The sequence below is a fragment of the Lissotriton vulgaris genome, chromosome 5, assembly GCF_964263255.1.
Source record: "Lissotriton vulgaris chromosome 5, aLisVul1.2, whole genome shotgun sequence".
NCBI classification, from domain to species: domain Eukaryota; kingdom Metazoa; phylum Chordata; class Amphibia; order Caudata; family Salamandridae; genus Lissotriton; species Lissotriton vulgaris.
In genome coordinates, this window is record NC_141693.1 from 101,530,035 (window position 1) to 101,548,190 (window position 18,156).

Consider the following 18,156-nt stretch of genomic DNA (forward strand, 5'->3'; position numbering starts at 1 on the left):
TTGAATTCTTCTGTAACACTGGAGTGACTATTATGTGGATACAACAAGGAACTGCACAATTACACTACTAAGCATTGACCATCAAATTGCAGAAATTAAATATTCGAAGGAATATATTTGAAGACATTACTCGAGAACATGTCAACCTAAATTCTGATGTATGCTCATTTACACGAGTATACAATTCATTGACACAGTATCATATTAAATCTAGAACCACAGATATTGTTAGTAGCCCAGTCAAATGAAAATATTTTTTAGAAACTGAAGAATACTTACACCAATCGATTTCTCCCCAAAATAGATGTATTTAAAGTCACCATGAGGGTGAGGCACACGTAGCACTGCATTTAGTCATTCATGGCAAGCCCATCCTATCGCCAAGCTTACCATTCCAGCTGTACTAGCATATACTAATTAATAGTTGTCATTGTAAATCCTTAAACTGCTAAAAATCACGTCCTTAAACCAACATGACCAACATTTGCATTGTAATAAACAACAGTAATGGATGCCTAAACAACATCTATTGCTAAACAATAGTTAATATTTGAACATCATACATCAACAATTGAAAACATCCACTTAGAACAAAAAGCTGCACATAAAATTCCCATATGTTTAATGATGCCAAGCCTGGCCAAGAGCGAATCAGATGTTGCATTCCATATACAAATGGAACAATCACATCCTTATCGCCATGCGTCAGAACTAGCCGGAATTATTGTAAATGCTGAGTTTTCCTGTCATCAGACAAACACAGCTTGCCCCAAAAAGCATCACAAGAAACACATACCTATTGGATACCTGTGTTTGGATAAGGTAGGAGATATGTTGTGCCTGGGTGATATATAGGTGTCTGCAAAGATGCTGATGCATGCAGGCCTGATGCCAGGCAATGTGTGTCTGAGTTTTCAATATGGATTGGCAGCTACTTTCAGGGGACTGACAAGGCTACAAGAATAGTGTCCTGCTCCTCTTAAGGCATGTAACATTCATCTGACCTTTTCTGTGAGGGTTTAAAAAATAGAGGACGTTTTTCATATACAGCAGCATGCCAGCACTCTGCAACATTGGCAATAAGATCCTTCTCATGCCTTGTTCACAGGCCCCACCAAGAAAGCGTGAGCTTTCACAATCAAGAGAGTAGTGTTCATCAGAGCCAACATGGCAAGTCAGCTGTGTAGAGTAAGGTTATATCATGGTAGTTCCTCACTTGCTGATGTAACATACAGCTACAAAGAGCTAGAGATGGGGTTTGGAGTGCTCCATAAAAGATTAATTAAGATTGTGAATGTGGGGTAACACTATGGGTTTAAGAGTACGAGTTCCTGTGATGGGTGTTTTTATTTTTAATTAGGCAATTCAATTTGCTGTTAGAGATCATATCAATGGTGTTTTCAGTAAATCAGCATACTTAATAGTGTTGTTGTGCATTATTTGGGGGGACACATCAGTGCTTTTCCATGGGTTGTTGGATATACTATTCTTTAAAGCATGACATGGTGTATATCGACAGCTTCTAAGTCATGGTTTGTGTTTTTTTTTATTAAACAGCAGAAGTGAAAGGCTAGCTGCATTCTGTGCACGTTAAGCAAGTTATGTAGTTGTGTCCAGAAACGTTACACTGTCTCTTCTTATTCTTGTTAAGCAAGATATGTAGTTGTGTCCAGAAACTTTACATTGTCTCTTCTTATTCGTGTTGTGTCAGTCAATCTGACTGACTAGACAGGCTGGTTTTATAGTGCCATTATTACAGGACACACAATACTGCACCTTGTAGTTTTTAACCTGGACAAAATGACTGCACAATTCTGAATTAGCCTGCTTGGAATGAGGGATAACATAAGAACTTAGAATTATTGCACCACAATATGCACATTTTCCCTCTTTCTATGTTTTTACTGCACACAATTTTACCGGGTAGTATTACCTGGCAAAATGTGTGCAGGGCACAATTATGGGGAATAGTTTTATTAAAGCAAAATTGTGAATACAGAATTCCATTATAGGTGCCGGTAAAAAGGAGGTCAACTGTAACCACAGATCTCCAGCGTTTGTATATTTCATAGGTTTAAATTCCTTGATTATTTTCTCTCCTTAGTCAACTGCTTTCAGTCTGATGATGTAGAATAATATCCACAACACTGTAAACGAGGCCCTAGGTGTTCTTCTCCTGACATGAGTTTCGTCCTGAGGGCATGATAGTTGCAGAGCCAGTGCACCAAAAATTGAGAAATATCAAAAATGGGTACATTGTGCCTACAATTTGCTTAGTGAGAATCCTGGGAGGGATTTCAGAAATCTGACAGGCAAATGCTTGAGGAAATTGTAGATAGCACAAATCATTCAACTATGGATTGTACGTAGAGAAAGGAAGAAGTTACTTACCCTGTAAGCATCTGTTTGTGGCATTTAGTGCTGTAGATTCAAATGCTGTGTGTGAGAAAGTGGATTTCTGTTGCAGTACCCCTCCCCCTTTTTTTCCGCTGGATTTCTGATGCACTTTGACTTGATGTACCTTGGGTCCCTGCCAATCAGGCTCCCAGGGCCTGTGTTTTCCCCCCAAAATCAAAACCAAGTTGGCATCTCTGGCCACAGGTCAGCCACTAGTAAATGGTACCACAGGTACCCAGGGCACCGTGACCAGGGAGGACCTCTGCAGCACTTATTGTGCCACCCTTAGAGGCCCTGTACCCTGACACACACACACTGCCTTTGCAGAACAAAACAGAGTCGACATGGCACACATCTGCCATGCCCACAAACACACTCCCCTGGCATACCTCAGTCACCCCTCTAGCTGGGTGCACTATGCCAGTGGTGTGGGTACAAGGGCATGAGCCCCGTGCCCCTACAGTACCCAGGTCCATTCCTGGGCACTGTAAGTGCAGTGCTGCAATTAAGAGTATATGGCGCTGGGAGGTTGTCATTACGAACTCCACAGCACCATAATGGCTATACTGAAGACTGAGAAGTTTGGTATCAAACTTCTCAGCACATTAAACCTGCAATGATGCCAGTGTGGGATTTAATGTAAAATGCACATTAGAGGGCTGTAAAAAAGTGCCTCTGTATATACTGGACCAAAGTAAGGTACAGTGTGCACAGAGTCCACAATCCCCAGTGGTATGGCAGAGGCTAAAGTTAGATATACCCTTACTCTCTAAAGTGGTAGCTTGGTCGAGCAGTAAGGCAGTATCAGAGGACAGTGTAAAGCATTTGTTGTACACACTCAGTCAACAAATGGTCTCACACACTCAAGAACTGAACTCTAGACCAATTGTTTTGTATATAAAAATATATAGTTGTTTATTTTAGAACCACAGTAGGTTTCACAAATACTTTCTCAGAATGAGATGTTGCAATAGAATACTTTCAAGTACCAATAGACTTTAGATTGCAATAGTTACAGTTGTTGCAATATGCAACACAAGTTAAACACAAAATAACATTGAGTTCAATGGGAGTTTTTAAGTAAATGCAGTAAAATCACTTTACATATGTTTTCCTAACTGAGGGCTGGATCCTGGATTCAGCCCTGGTGCATTTCCTGAAAACAGTTGGAAGAAATCGTTTTTGTTACACAGGCAATTTTTAAGGAATATTTGTAAGTTTTGAAAATCGACACAGAAGAAATTCTGGTAAAAACCAGGCAATGTATTAATATGGAGAAAAATTGGGTTAACAGTAAATCACGGTTATAGTTACTTTTGAAGGTCAGTGCTGGGCACAAAGATACAGCATCAGGGTCTCTCATGATAGCAGGTGAGTAATTTCGAGTTTGCTCTTCGGACGATTTTTAAGGAATATTTCAAAGTTGCAAAACTTGACACTTAGAAGAAATTCTTAGTGAAACCCAGACAATGTTACCCTATGGAAGAAATCAAGTTATCGGTCTTTGGGTAAGTACTCGGCTGGCAGAGTTAAGGGCCCGGGGGTAGACTCAGGGGTCTCCCAGGGTCAGGTAAGTACAGTTGTTACACCCTCAGCGGCACAGGGGCAGCCGGGTGCAGAGTGAGTAGGACTAATGTTATCCTATAGAGGATAGGGGGCCTTTGGTTGGTGGCTGCTAGCAGGCAGGCCACGCGGCTGTGGGAGCTGAGCTCCTGGTCACCTACACAGGGCAAGTGGGGAAGTAGGATAGGATAGTTGCTGCACTTCCAGTGGCACTCGGGCGGCTGGGTGCATGGTGCTTTAGGGCTGTTGGGCGCCCAATGTATTTCAATGGGAAAGCTGGTTGACAAACAAAGGCTGCAGACTCTGGGACGGAGATCCTTCAGGTGCGACCACCACTTCGAGAGGTAAGTTGCATAGCTGGAGGTTAGGTAACCACCCAGGAGTTGGGCACAGGGGGCCGTGGGGCGCCGGGGTGTCGGGAAATCTTACTCTCAGGTAGTCGCGGTGGGAGTGGTCCCTTGTTGTGCGGATGCAGGCGTAGTCAGGAGCGTCTAGGAGGGTACTTGGGCACTGGATTCGTGGTCACAATCGCCGGGGGGGGACGTCCTCAGGGTATTTGTTCACTCAGGCACGGGCCGGGCTCGGCGGGTGCAGAGTGTGCTGGATTTGCGGTTCCTGGCTGGCACCAGGGGTTGTGGGAGTCCCAGTCTCTAGATGAGCAAGGCAGTCCGGTCCTCCGGGGTTTTTGAGGTTGCTGACCACAGGACACGCCGGGGTTTTAGCAGGAGCAGGTTCAAGGATCGACAGGCCTGTAGGGCTGGGGCCAAGTCAGTTGGTGTCGTCCTCTTGTTAGCAGCTGCACGGCAGGTCTTCCTTCTTCTTGTTTCAAAATCGGGATCTGCGGAAGGAAGGTTCAGAGTGCCCCTAAATACTAAATTTACGGGCGTTACAGGTAGGCCAAGGGCAAGGACCAATGGGTCCCTGTCCTGGGGTGAGTACACCCCCTAGCCTACCACTCTCCAGAGGGAGGGGGCAGGAGCCTAACTCTGATTGGGTAGGGTCCCCATTCTCAAAATGGCAAGAGCCCGGAGTTGTGCTTCACCTCGCCTCCCCCACCCAAGGGGTGGGGTTGGCACAGTACCAGCCCGGGGGCCAATTAAAGTTTTTTTGCTACCCCACGAGCCAGGCACTTTTTAAACTCCACTCACTATCTAAAACCCCACCACAGCACTCACTTATAATTTCCCTCACCAACACCACACATAGTCAAAATAAGTGCTCCCACGCAACCGTCGGTCGCATCGCGCCGCATCCCGTAGAGGGGTGCGAGGACCCCAATGATAAGAATGACACCAAGGGGCCTGTTGGTGTGTGAGGGGTACCCAAAAATACCTAGTGTGTTCCCAACCACAGTAGGGACACCTTCTACCCACTTCCTAATGGATTCCTCTTGTTTATGAATATAACTTAGGGAGAACGAATCAATTTCAAGGTAATAATCTCTCTCTCCCCTTTTTGTTAATATTGGTATATCTAACTTGAACCTCCGCCAGACCTCTGGGGACTGTGGTCCCTGTGCACACTGTACCTTACTTTGGTGCAGTGTTTACAGAGCCACTGTCGAGATAGATGACTCCTCCCTTGGACGATAGTGCGCATGGTCATCGACTCCATCCTTAGATTGTTTTTCGCCATAATGGGAAATGATGGAGTTAGTAGAAAAGAAAGAGATGTCCATGTGAGCATATCTAAATAAGATAGAACTGGAACAGATAGAGGTCCCGGGGAGGTGGGTAGGCGTGTGTGAATCTGCAGCTCTACATGCCAAGAATAGATGCATACTGGTAAGTAGCAGCTGCAGATCACACACTATGCATAGATTGTACAGAAGTATCTCCCTTAGCAGTGGTCACCTGTATCGGTTGCAGTAGTTTGAAAAAGAGTTTTAAGAACAGCTTGACCTACAGAAGCTTGTTGTTTGGCTTGCACGTCAACACAATAGTGTTGAATGAAAGTGTGTGTTGTAGACCATGTTGCTGCCTTACAAATGTCTTCTAGGGGAATGTTCCCTAAGAAAGCCATAAAGGCCCCTAGTTTGCGTGTGGAATGTGCTCTAGGAGGAATTGTTAATGTGCGTTTAGCCTTTTGGTAGAATATTTGGATACATTTAACGATCCACCTTGAAATCCCAGCTTTGGAGATTGGATTACATTCGTGAGGTGGTGAGAAAGCTACAAACAATTGTTTCGTTTTGCGAAAGGATTTAGTCCTATCAATGTAATAAAGCAGGGCTTTTTTGATGTCTAGGGTGTGAAAAGCTCTTTCTGCTACGGAGTCTGGGTTTAGGAAAAACACTGTTAGGTCCACTGATTGATTAAGGTGAAAAGCAGAGACGACTTTAGGAAGGAGTTTTGGATTTGTCCTGAGAACTACCTTGTTACGATGTATTTGTAGGAAGGGCTCTTCTATGGTTATTGCCTGGGTCTCACTTACCCTTCTGAGAGAGTTAATTGCAATAAGGAAAGCTACTTTCCATGTAAGCAACTGAAGTTCACATTTATGCAGAGGTTCAAATGGGCGTCCCATGAGCCTAGTAAGTACAATGTTGAGATTCCATACTGGAGAGGGTTGCAATCTAGGAGTAATGATTCTTTTAAGGCCCTGCGTAAAGGCTTTAATTGCTGGTACCCTAAACAGTGACAAGTGTTGTCTGTTTTGTAAGTAAGCCGCAAGTGCTGCTAAATGCAGACGTATGTCTGAGTATGCTAAATTACATCTTAGCAAATTTTGTTCTGGATGGAGGCATTCAGTGGATTGATATGATTGTTATTGCAGTAAATGGCAAATCTCTTCCATTTTGCTGCATAAGAAGCTCTGGTGGTCGGTCGCCTGGCTTCTTTATGATATTCATACAGTCTGGTGGAAGGTTAAGGAAACCGAACTCTAGGGCTTTAGGAGCCAGATCGCCAGGTTCAGTTGTGTTGGATCGGGGTGTCTTATCTCTCCATGGTTCTGCGTTAGTAGTGCTAGAGAGAGGTGTAGTGTTTGGTGTGGGACTACTGAGAGTTCCAACAGTGTTGTGAACCATGATTGGCGTGCCCATGTGGGAGCCACTAGGATTATTTTTAGAGACTGTTGTTGGAGCTTGCGTACCACTAGTGGAATCAGTGGGAGTGGCGGAAAAGCGTACGCAAATCTGCCTGACCAGTTCATCCATATCGCATTGGCCTTGGACAGCGGGTGTGGAAACCTGGCGGCGAAGGTTGGTCATTTTGCGTTTTCGTGTGTGGCAAACAGGTCTATGTCTGGTTGTCCTCACATTTGGAAAAATGGTAGAAGTACTTGTGGATGTAGCTCCCATTTGTGAATCTTTTGTATTTGTCGACTTATCAGATCCGCAATCTGATTGTGAACTCCTAGAAGGTGTTCTGCAAGCAGGTATATATTTTGCAAAATGGACCCCCTCCAAATATTCTACACGAGCTGGGACAGCTGCAGAGAATGTGTGCCTCCCTGTTTTTGTATGTAATACATGGCTGTCATGTCCGTCCGGATCAGGACAGCTTTGTTTTGCACATGAAGTTGGAATGATTTTAGAGCTAGGAATATTGCTAGGTGTTCCAGATGATTGATATGGAGCACTTTTTGTTGAGTGATCCCTTTCCCTTGAGTTGTGTGATTGAGGAGATGTGCTCCCCATCCTGTGAGTGATGCGTCTGTGGTTAGTATTATTTGTGGAACAGGCTCGAGGAACGGCCGCCCTTTGGATACGTTTTTTGTGTTCCACCACTGCAGAGAGCGATGTGTGTGGCTGTCTACCAACATCAGATCTGAAAGTTGTCATTGAGCTTGGTTCCACTGATGTGCCAGACATTCCTGTAAGGGACGCATCTGAAGTCTTGCATAAGGTACAATGAATATGCAAGATGCCATCATGCCTATGAGTTGCATGAACACTCTGGCTGGAAGAGAGTGTTGTATTTGAAATGTGCTGACGAGAGCTTGTATACTGGCTATCATGGATGGACTGGGATATGCTAGAGCCGTGGAAGTATATATTGTAGCTCCTAGGTATTGATGTACATGAGAGGGTTGGAGGTGCGACTTGGTATAGTTGATTGTGAACCCCAAGTTGTGCAGTGTCTGGATGGTTTGTTGAGTTTGTTGAACACACTGGTTCATTGACTTGGATTTTATGAGCCAGTCGTCCAGATATGGGAAGACATGGATTTGTTGTCTCCTTAAGTGAGCTGCTACCACTGCTAGGCATTTGGTAAATACTCTGGGAGCGGTGGTGAATCTGAATAGAAGGACTTTGAACAGATAGTATTGTCCGGCCACTACGAACCTTAGATACTTCCTGTGAGCAGGATGTATGGTAATGTGGAAGTAGGCGTCCTTGAGATCTAGTGTGGCAAGGAAGTTGTTTTGTTGGAGTAGAGGAAGCCGTTGTTAGAGGGTGATCATGTGAAAATGATCTGAATGTATATACAGATTGAGGGGTCAGAGGTCTAGTATTGGCCTTAGGGATCCTTCTTTTTTGGGGATAAGGAAATACAGGGAGTAAACCCCTGTTCCCTGATGTTGTAAGGGGACTGGTTCTATGGCATGCTTTCGAGGTAGTAAAAGAACTTCTTGTTTTAAAAGTGCAAGATGTTCACTGGACGCTGTTTGGGTGGTATGTTTGAGGGAGTAGCTGTAAATTTCAGGCAGTAACCATATTGGATAATCTGTCTTACCCACTTGTCTGTTGTGATGGATTCCCAAACAGGTAGGAACTGTGATAATCTTCCCCCAATCGGAGTGGAATGGTCTGAGGGGACTGGAGGGAAGTCACTGTTTGGCAGCAGGGGAGGTGCGAGTGTTGTTATTACCTCGGCCTCTCCCTCTGTTGTTATTTGCTCTATATCCTCCTCTAAAATATCCTCTATTGGGGGATGTTTGGGTAGTGTTTTTAAAAGAAGGTGAGTTATCTGTGCTGATGTTTTTGGAGGCTCCTCTGTAAAAAGGAGCGACGAAAGGAGTCACGTGTGTGTGGAGACTGCAGTGCTCCCATGGACTTTGCAGTCTCGTGTCTTTTTTCGAGCGCAGTGTCCACACCCGGTCCAAAAAGTTGTTCTTGATTGAACGGCTGATTTAGGATGGTTGATTGGACCTCTCGCTTAAAGCCTGAAAAACTTAGCCAGGCATGTCGTCTGAGCAGTACACTAGTATTAATAGACCTAGAAGCAGTATCTGATGCATCAATTGCGCATTTAATTGAGGAATTTGTTATTAATTTACCTTCCTGAATTAGTTCATTTGCTTGAGTTTTGTATTCATCTGGCAAATGTTGTAATAGGGTCTCTAATTGGTCAAAGTGGGCCCTATCATATCTAGCCAGCAGTGCTTGAGTGTTGGCTATGCGCCAAGGATTGGCTGCCTGTGCAGCTACTCTCTTACCAGATGCATCTAGGAATTTGGATTCTTTATCGGGGGTGGTGCATCTCCCGAGGTTTGTGAATTGGCGCACTTTCCAGCGTTGGAAACTACTAGTGAATCTAAGGGCAGCTGTCCTTTGATATAGGCAGGGTCTCCGGGGGCAGGTGTATATTTTTGATCAATTCTTGGATTAAGAATCCTGGCCCTTACAGGATCTTTGAATATGTCTGGGGCATGTTTAATGACCCCTTTGATCATTGGTAAAATTTGTACAGTTTTTTGGGACTGTTCAAATGTATCTAGAAGAAAATCTTCCTCTGGTGTGTCTGAGTGCATGATCACGCTGTGAAAAACAGCAGCTCTATTAATAAGTTGCCCAAAACCAATATTATCGTCAGGGGGAGATGGTTTTGTTGGGTATGGTTGGGGGCTTGGGAGGTCTATTGGATCTATTGGGTCATTGTAATCCCAATCGTCCTGTGGTAAATCGTCTGGATCCGTGAATGGGTCAGTAGATCTTCTTTTGTTAGGGATCTACAGGATCTGGATGAAAAAGTTCCTCTTCCATGATAACCGCTTTCGAAGCCATTTTTTTCGGTTGCGAGCGGGGTTGAGTTTAGCGTTCTTTGGCCTTAGGAGGTGTGATAGAATCCTTTGGCTTGTTATTCGGTTACGAAGGCTTGGGTTTCGGAGTCAAAGCGTGATCTTTAGGCTCAGAAGTGTTCGAGGCCGGTTTGACAATTACATGCGGTTTGCTCTGTCCCGAGCTACCGGAAGTCTTGTATTTCTTCTTCGGAGCTGAGCCTGGAGGCGGGGCTTCTGAAATGTGCTTTCGGTCGCGACTGGGACCCAGAAGCAAAGTCTTGACCGGTGCCTTCTGTTTTGATGGTGGGGTTGGGGTAGGGGCAGTAGCCACCCCAGTTCAGACATGGCCATATGCAAATCAGTCTGACCCTGTGCCTCATGGGAACAGTCCAGCCTGAACTGCCAAGCCATGTCTTCCCTGGACCGGAAACAAGCATCCTGGGACCGGTTTCGGATTCATAATCCTCATCAGCCAGGTTATCTTGAATCCAGTGGCCAAGTGAGCAAGGGACTCACGTCTGAGCATACCCTGCCAACTTAGGGCGAACAAAGCGATACAAAAGGGGATGATGGACGGAGCATTTGAGCAAATCAAACACTCACCCCCAGTCAACTGATCTGGGTTTAATCCATCACCATTCTTTAGCTCACTCAGCCACCCCAGTTCAGACATGGCCATATGCAAATCAGTCTGACCCTATGCCTCATGGGAACAGTCCAGCCCGAACTGCCAAGCCATGTCTTCCCTGGACCGGAAACAAGCATCCTGGGACCGGTTTCGGATTCATAATCCTCATCAGCCAGGCTATCTTGAATCCAGTGGCCAAGTGAGCAAGGGACTCAGGTCGGAGCATACCCTGCCAACTTAGGGCGAACAAAGCGATACAAAAGGGGATGATAGACGGAGCGTTTGAGCAAATCAAACACTCACTCCCAGTCATGCTCAGACGTGAGTCCCTTGCTCACTTTGCCACTGGATTCAAGCAAGCCCGGCTGAAGACGGCTGTAATGCCAGAAACCGGTCCTGGGAAGCTTGATTCCGGTCCAGGGAAGACATGGCTTGGCAGTTCGGGCTGGACTGTTCACATGAGGCACAGGGTCGGACTGATTTGCATATGGCCATGTCTGAACTGGGGTGGCGGAGTGAGCTAAAGAACGGTGATGGATTAAACCCAGATCAGTTGACTGGGGTGAGTGTTTGTATTGTCAACGCTCCGTCCATCATCCCCTTTGGTTTTACACATTTTTTGCACCCAGTCAGTCAATAAATAATGCACACACTCAAAAAGGAGATCCACATAAATTTAGAAAAATAACAGGTACATATATATATATATATATATATATATATATATATATATATATATATATATATATATATATATATATATATATATATATATATATATATATATATATATATATATATATATATATATATATATATATATATATATATATATATATATATATATTTTTTTTGTAACCCAAAAATTTTGTCATCCTGCAAGTCGTTTTTTGTTAATAGACTTTTTACAATTTTAGCAATGTTAATCAACAGTTCGCTTTTACGCTTAATGCTTTCCTATGGGAGAAGAAAACAAGTTACTTACCTGTAACTTCAGTTATCCAGTATTGGTATCTTTCATAGATTCACATGCCTGAATCATTCCCCGTCGTCGAGGCGGGAGTCCCACGGTAAATAAAAAAGCAGTGCCAAAAGCACTTTGTAGTAGTAGGCCCTAGAGAAGGCCTGAGGCCTATATTATAGTAGCCTATCTACATCATTATGCTAAAAGGACCAAAGTCTTTGCTCCAACCAATCAGCTTACAGCACCCTCTAGAACCTTCCCTGCAGAGCCAGCTCTCCTCAGATTTTCGTAGCACAAGTGGGAACAAGTATCCCCAACTTAGAGAACTGACTCTCCGGGGAGGAGGGTGGGTGCATGTGAATCTATGAAAGATACCAATACTGGATAACTGAAGTTACAGGTAAGTAACTTGTTTTCTTATCCAGTATTGGGGTATCTTTCATAGATTCACATGCCTGAATCAGAATAGCAAGCAGTAAGCCAGGCAAAGTCGGTTGCGGATGGTGGGAGACTTATTGCAGTGCACCCCCATGAATGCATCGTCAACAACCAACAAACGCCTAGAGATTGATCTATTAATAAATCATGTTCAAGTTCAACATTGAAATTGTGCATTTTCCTTCTGGAAAGAAATCTTAAGCATCATACAAAAATACACAACATGTTAGTATATGTCTGCATATTTAAAACAATCTATTGAATTGCATGTACTTCATATGAAATAAGTGAACATCAGTACCTGAACATACTCCTTATGGAAACAGGTGACGTAAAACAGCTTGGCCCACTGCAGCATCATCCTGATTTGCTGATTGCAGGCAGTAATGTTTTGTAAACGTGTGGACATTCTTCCATGTCGCAGCACGGCAAATGGTCTCAAGCGTCACTCCTGCAAACAAAGCCGCAGACGCTGCCACAGCTCTTGTGGAATGAGATCGAACAGATCTTGTCAATGGTCGATTAGCCTTGACGTGGCAGAATTGAATAGCGGATGCGATCCATCTTGAAATCGTGGCTTTAGTAACCGCTTTCCCCAATGTAGTCTGGCCATAAGCTACAAACAGTTGATCTGATTTTCTCAAAGCCTTGGTTCTCTGAAGATAGAATTTTAAGCATCGTTTGATGTCCAAAGAATGCAATGTTCTTTCAGCCGGTGTTGACGGGTTTGGAAAGAAAACTTTCAGCTTGACAGGTTCATTTAGATGAAACTGGGAAGGCACTTTCGGTATGAACGTTGGATTCGTTCGCAAAGTGACATAGTCCTGGGAGAAATGTAAAAAGGGCTCCTTTATGGTGAAAGCTTGAATTTCTCCCACTCTTCTTGCGGAAGTTAGCGCCAGTAATAAAGCAATCTTCCACGTCAAGAACTTTAGGTCGGCTCTATGGATAGGCTCGAACGGATGCTTCATCAGCTGTGATAGAACCGTGTTGAGCTCCCATTCCGGCGGTGAGGGCTTCACTGGGGGATAAGCCCGGAACAGACCCCTCATAAATTGCTTGATTAGCGATGAAGAGCAGAGTGATTGAGTGTTAGCCATCTTTCTGTACCTGGATAAGGCCGCTAAGTGGACCATTATTGACGAAAAAGAAAGACCAGATTGCGCTAAATTCAATAAATAGGGTAATATCTTTTCTGCCGGCGTCTCTATAGGGTGTAAAGCACTAGAGATGCACCATGCGCAAAAACGTTTCCACTTGAGACGATAAGTTTTTAATGTACTCTGGGCTCTTGCCTTCTCTAAAATGTCTCGGCAGTCCTGAGGAATTTGGAGATGTTCGAATTCTAGGAAGTTAGGAGCCATGCGTGCAATTTCAGCGATTGAGGATCTGGGTGAAGTACCTGACCCTCGTTGCGTGACAGTAACTTCGGAGTTACCCGCAGTTTGATCGGTGGTTCCTGAGAAAGTAGCATGAGTTCCTGAAACCAATACTGGCGAGGCCACTTGGGAGCAATGAGGAGAAGGCGCCATTTTCATTTTGCGCACCACTCGTGGAATCAGAGGGATCGGAGGAAAAGCGTATGCATAGGTCCCTGACCATCGCATCGAAAGGGCATTCCCCCTTGACCCCTGTTGAGGGTATCTGCTGGCGTAGTACCGGCATTTCTTGTTCTGTTGTGTTGCAAATAGGTCCAACTTGGGCTTGCCCCATCTCTGAAACACATAGATTAACTGGTCTTTGTCCAGTTCCCACTCGTGGCAATCTGACAATGTTCTGCTCAGTTTGTCTGCCAAGGTGTTGTAGAGGCCTCTGACGTGCTCCACCTTGAGAGTTATGTTGTGAACTGTTAACCATTTCCATAACTCTTGGGCTTGTTTGGATAACGTTGCTGATCTCGTTCCTCCCTGCTTGTTGATATAAAACATGCTTGTGGTGTTGTCCGTTCTGACCAGGACCGAGGATCCTACTATCCTGGGGAGGAACGCTTGAAGAGACAGGCAAATGGCTTTCAAATCTAGACTGTTGATGTGGCATTTCTTGTGTTGCTGAGACCATTTTCCTTGCACTTGCAGGTCCTGGAGATGACCACCCCAGCCCTCCATGGACGCATCCGTCGTCAGAATAAAATCCGGAGGATTCTGCAAGAATGAGAGCCCCTGTTCCAGATTGCTGATCTGAGACCACCATTGGAGTGCATGCACCATCCTGTTGGTGATTGTGATGGTGTCCTCGAATGAACCTGTCGCTTGATGCCATTGACAGTTTAGCTCCTCTTGCAGTGGCCGCATCTTTAAGCGCGCCAATGGAATGAGGTTGATGGCTGAAGAACACATCCCCAGAAGTGATGCAAATAGGCGAACTGAAAGTGACCTTCTTCTTGCCAGTTTTTTGGCCAACGCCTGCAGTCGGAGCTGCCTTTCTCGAGATAAGAATGCCTTGCATTCCACTGTGTCCAAGTAAGCTCCTAGGAACAACAGGTTTTGTTTTGGATCCATTTGAGATTTGGTTTTGTTGATTGTGAGGCCTAGCGATGTGAAGAGATTGCGGCATACTGTAATGTCGGATCTTACTTTGGCCTCTGATGGACCTTTGACTAGCCAGTCGTCCAAATACGGGAAGACCTGCACTTTTGCTGCCCTAAGAGCTGCTGCCACAGGAGCCAGGCACTTCGTGAAAATCCTTGGGGCCGACTTGAGGCCAAATGGGAGAACTTTGAATTGATAATGGGCGCCGGCCACCGCGAAACGGAGGTACTTCCGATGGTTTGGGTGGATTGGGATGTGGAAGTATGCATCTTCCATGTCCAAGGAAGCCATGTAATCTCCCTCGTTGAGGCAACTGAGAATGTCCGAGTGGGTGACCATTCGAAATCCCTGCTTCTTGAGATATTTGTTCAGATTGCGTAGGTCTAGGATCGGTCGCCATTCCCCTGTTTTCTTTTTTATGAGGAAAAAACGGGAATAAAAACCTGCCCCTCTCTGATGATTTGGAACTTTCTCTATTGCGTTTTTGAGAAGCATAGCTTGCACTTCCTTGAACAATAAGTGAAGACGAGGGGGAGGGGGACCCCTGGGCGGAGTTGTTGGAGGTTTGGTGATGAACTCTAGGGTGTGACCATGTTGGATCAAGTCTAACACCCACCGATCCGTTGTTGTATTCTGCCATTGCTGTTGGAATGCAGATATCTTCGCGCCCACGGGAAGGTAAGGGATTGGCGGTGGCGCCCAATTGCTCTCACTGTTTCTTGTGACCGTCTCGTCCTTGGTTGTTTGCGCGCCTTCTTCCTCCTTGGCGAGGGAAACCAGCCGATCCAGATTGTCTATAAGAGGACTGATAGTTCTGGCGGTATTGTTGTTGATACTGCCTGCCTTGCTGGTAATAACTTCCTCTGGACGAATAACCTCGTCCTCTAGCTCCTCTGAACGATCCTCTTTTATATTGCAATGATCCTAGTGACTTTGCAGTATCTGTGTCAGTTTTAATCATTTGGAGAGCCTCATCGACATGCTTCCCAAAGAGGGACTCTCCGTCATATGCCATGTCCAGTATTTTCAATTGAACTTCCGGACGAAATGTAGTGGCTTTTAACCACCCTTGACGTCTCAGGACAGCTGCCCCAGCCAACTGTCTGAAATTCGTATTTGCCATATCTAGAGCGCAGTCGATGGATTCCTCCGCTGCCCGCTCTCCTTCCATTAGAATTTTCCTGGCTTCTTGTCTTTTGTCCTCTGGCAACAGCTCTATGAAGCTAGCCATTTCTGACCACATTTGGTGATCGTAGCGCCCAATAATCGCCATTGAATTTGCTATCCTGATGGATGCTGCAGCCATAGTGGAAAACTTCTTCCCAATAAGGTCTAAGCGTCGCCCCTCTTTATCTGGTGGAGTAGAAATAGGGGTAGCTGGGTTCTTTGACCTTTGTTGCGCCGCTTGAGAGATTACCGAATCCGGGCGTGGATGACCAATAAGGCACGCCGGACTAGAGAACGGAGCACAATATTTCTTTTCTATTATTGGCAACACAGCAGGCACAGATGCAGGGTTTTTCATTATTTTTATGCCTTCCTTCCAAATATACTCAATAATGGGAATGGCTCTAGATATCTTTCTTGTTTCCTCTTTAAAGTCATGGAGAAAACACTCCGTTTGCTCCACTGTAACCGGGAGCTTAAACCTGGTTGATGCTCTCTGCATCAGGTTGTGAAAACCACCTACATCTTCAGGCGGTGAATCTGAAGGTTGTGGAGTTGGAGGGGATGGCATGGGTATAACGTATTCATCCCATGGGTCTGATGAAGGTACGTTAGGCAACTCTCCATCTTCTACCTCCTCTTCCGATGACGTATCCGGAGTTTGCGGAGGCAAGATCGGTTGCGGAGTTTCCACGACTGGAGAAACCGGTGGATGTTGCTGAGGAGGAACTGCAGTATCAGATTGAGGTACTTGTGGTGGAAAACGCTGCTTGTAATCCGCCAGCATAGCCTGTAAGTCTTGTATCAAATTAGGTGGCAACTGAGTGACTTCCGGGACCCTAGGCCGTCTCTGATGTTCCAATGTATGAGGCACTATGATATCCTCCTGGTAGTAGTGTTCAGCGTAGGAATCGTCTTCATCATCATCTTGGCACTTGATGACAAGCTCGGATGGGTGACGTGCCACACCAAAAGCACCCTCATCATCATCGTCTTCAAAGTCATCTTCTTCATCATCAGCATAAGATTCTAGAAGATGAGAAGGCATAAGTGGTGATATATATGAACCTTGTTGTCTCTTGTAAGACACGAGTTGAAAGTTTTTTGTCGCTATTGGCGTACAAAAGGCCTGATTCCTAGTGGTAGGCCTTAGTAAGGCTGATCCCATCGATCTTGATGGCCCCGGTGACCAAGGTGCATCCACCTGCTGAAAAGATGCCGTCGTCGACGGGTTTATCGTCGACGAGATAGACAACGAGGGCATCGTCGACGATAGACTTGCCGTCGAAGGGACCGTCGTCGATGGGCTCGACGTCGACGGGACAGTCGTCGATGGACTCGACGTCGATGGAGCCACCGTCGACGGGACGGTCGTCGACGGGGTAACCGAAGACGGGCTCGTCGTCGACGGGATAGACGTCGATGCTTTCTTCGTCGACGAGACAGTAGTCGACGGCGGCGTCGACGACGACGACTTCTTCGACGGGCTCTTCTTGGATGACAAATTTTTCGATGATGTTGGCGTCTTCGTCGACGAGTCGTCCACGAGAGTTCTTTTTGTCACAATACAAATCTTTGTAGACACAATCGGAGTAGTAACAGATGTAGTGGATATCATATCCATAGAAGAAGAGGTTGAAGTAGAGACAGTGGTCACTGGAGAGGAGACAGTAGAAGTCTTACTCGCAGTTTTCTTTGCCGGATCGTTGGTGGCTGAGGCTCCAGAGACAGAATGTTTGGATCTCTGTGAAGAGCCTGAAGTAGAGTGGGAGGTCTTAGCATGCTTTCTACCCTCACTTGTCTTATCCTCTTGAGACCTCGCCCTCTTGCTCGAGGTAGAGGCTCTGTCGTCATCATCCGTGGAAGAGGATTTAAGCCACAAAAGGACTCTGGCCTCCCTATCCCTTAAGGTCTTAGAAGGGAAGGTAAGGCAGATCTTACAGCTTTTTGCCTCATGCTTGGGATAAAGGCAATAAATGCAGTCCTTATGCTGGTCATCCACATGGACCCTCTTCTTCTCGCAGGTTCTGCAAGGTCTAAACAAGGCCTTCTTGTCAGACATCTTGAAGCTCTGAAGAAAAAACTGAGTCAAGACTCAGGGAGACTCCCTTCCACACGACGTGCGGTGAAAATCTGAGGAGAGCTGGCTCTGCAGGGAAGGTTCTAGAGGGTGCTGTAAGCTGATTGGTTGGAGCAAAGACTTTGGTCCTTTTAGCATAATGATGTAGATAGGCTACTATAATATAGGCCTCAGGCCTTCTCTAGGGCCTACTACTACAAAGTGCTTTTGGCACTGCTTTTTTATTTACCGTGGGACTCCTGCCTCGACGACGGGGAATGATTCATGTGAAACTATGAAAGATACCCCAATACTGGATAAAGAACATTTACTGCATACATATTTGTGCAATGAGTTTCCATGGGACCCCTTTTGTCGTGAGATGGTGGGGGAAAAGTACCAAAGTTCCACCAGCAAATTGGTCTTATCTGCCCTGGTGAGCCTGGGTACAGAGGTGCTGGATGGG

The 18,156-nt window shown here is 45.5% G+C and overlaps 1 protein-coding gene across 1 annotated transcript in view; it reads right to left on the bottom strand.

The window, feature by feature from the left end:
• The window catches only part of CNTRL (centriolin), an 857,679-nt gene that overhangs the window by 380,352 nt on the left and 459,171 nt on the right, over positions 1–18,156 (bottom strand). The window lies entirely within an intron of this gene.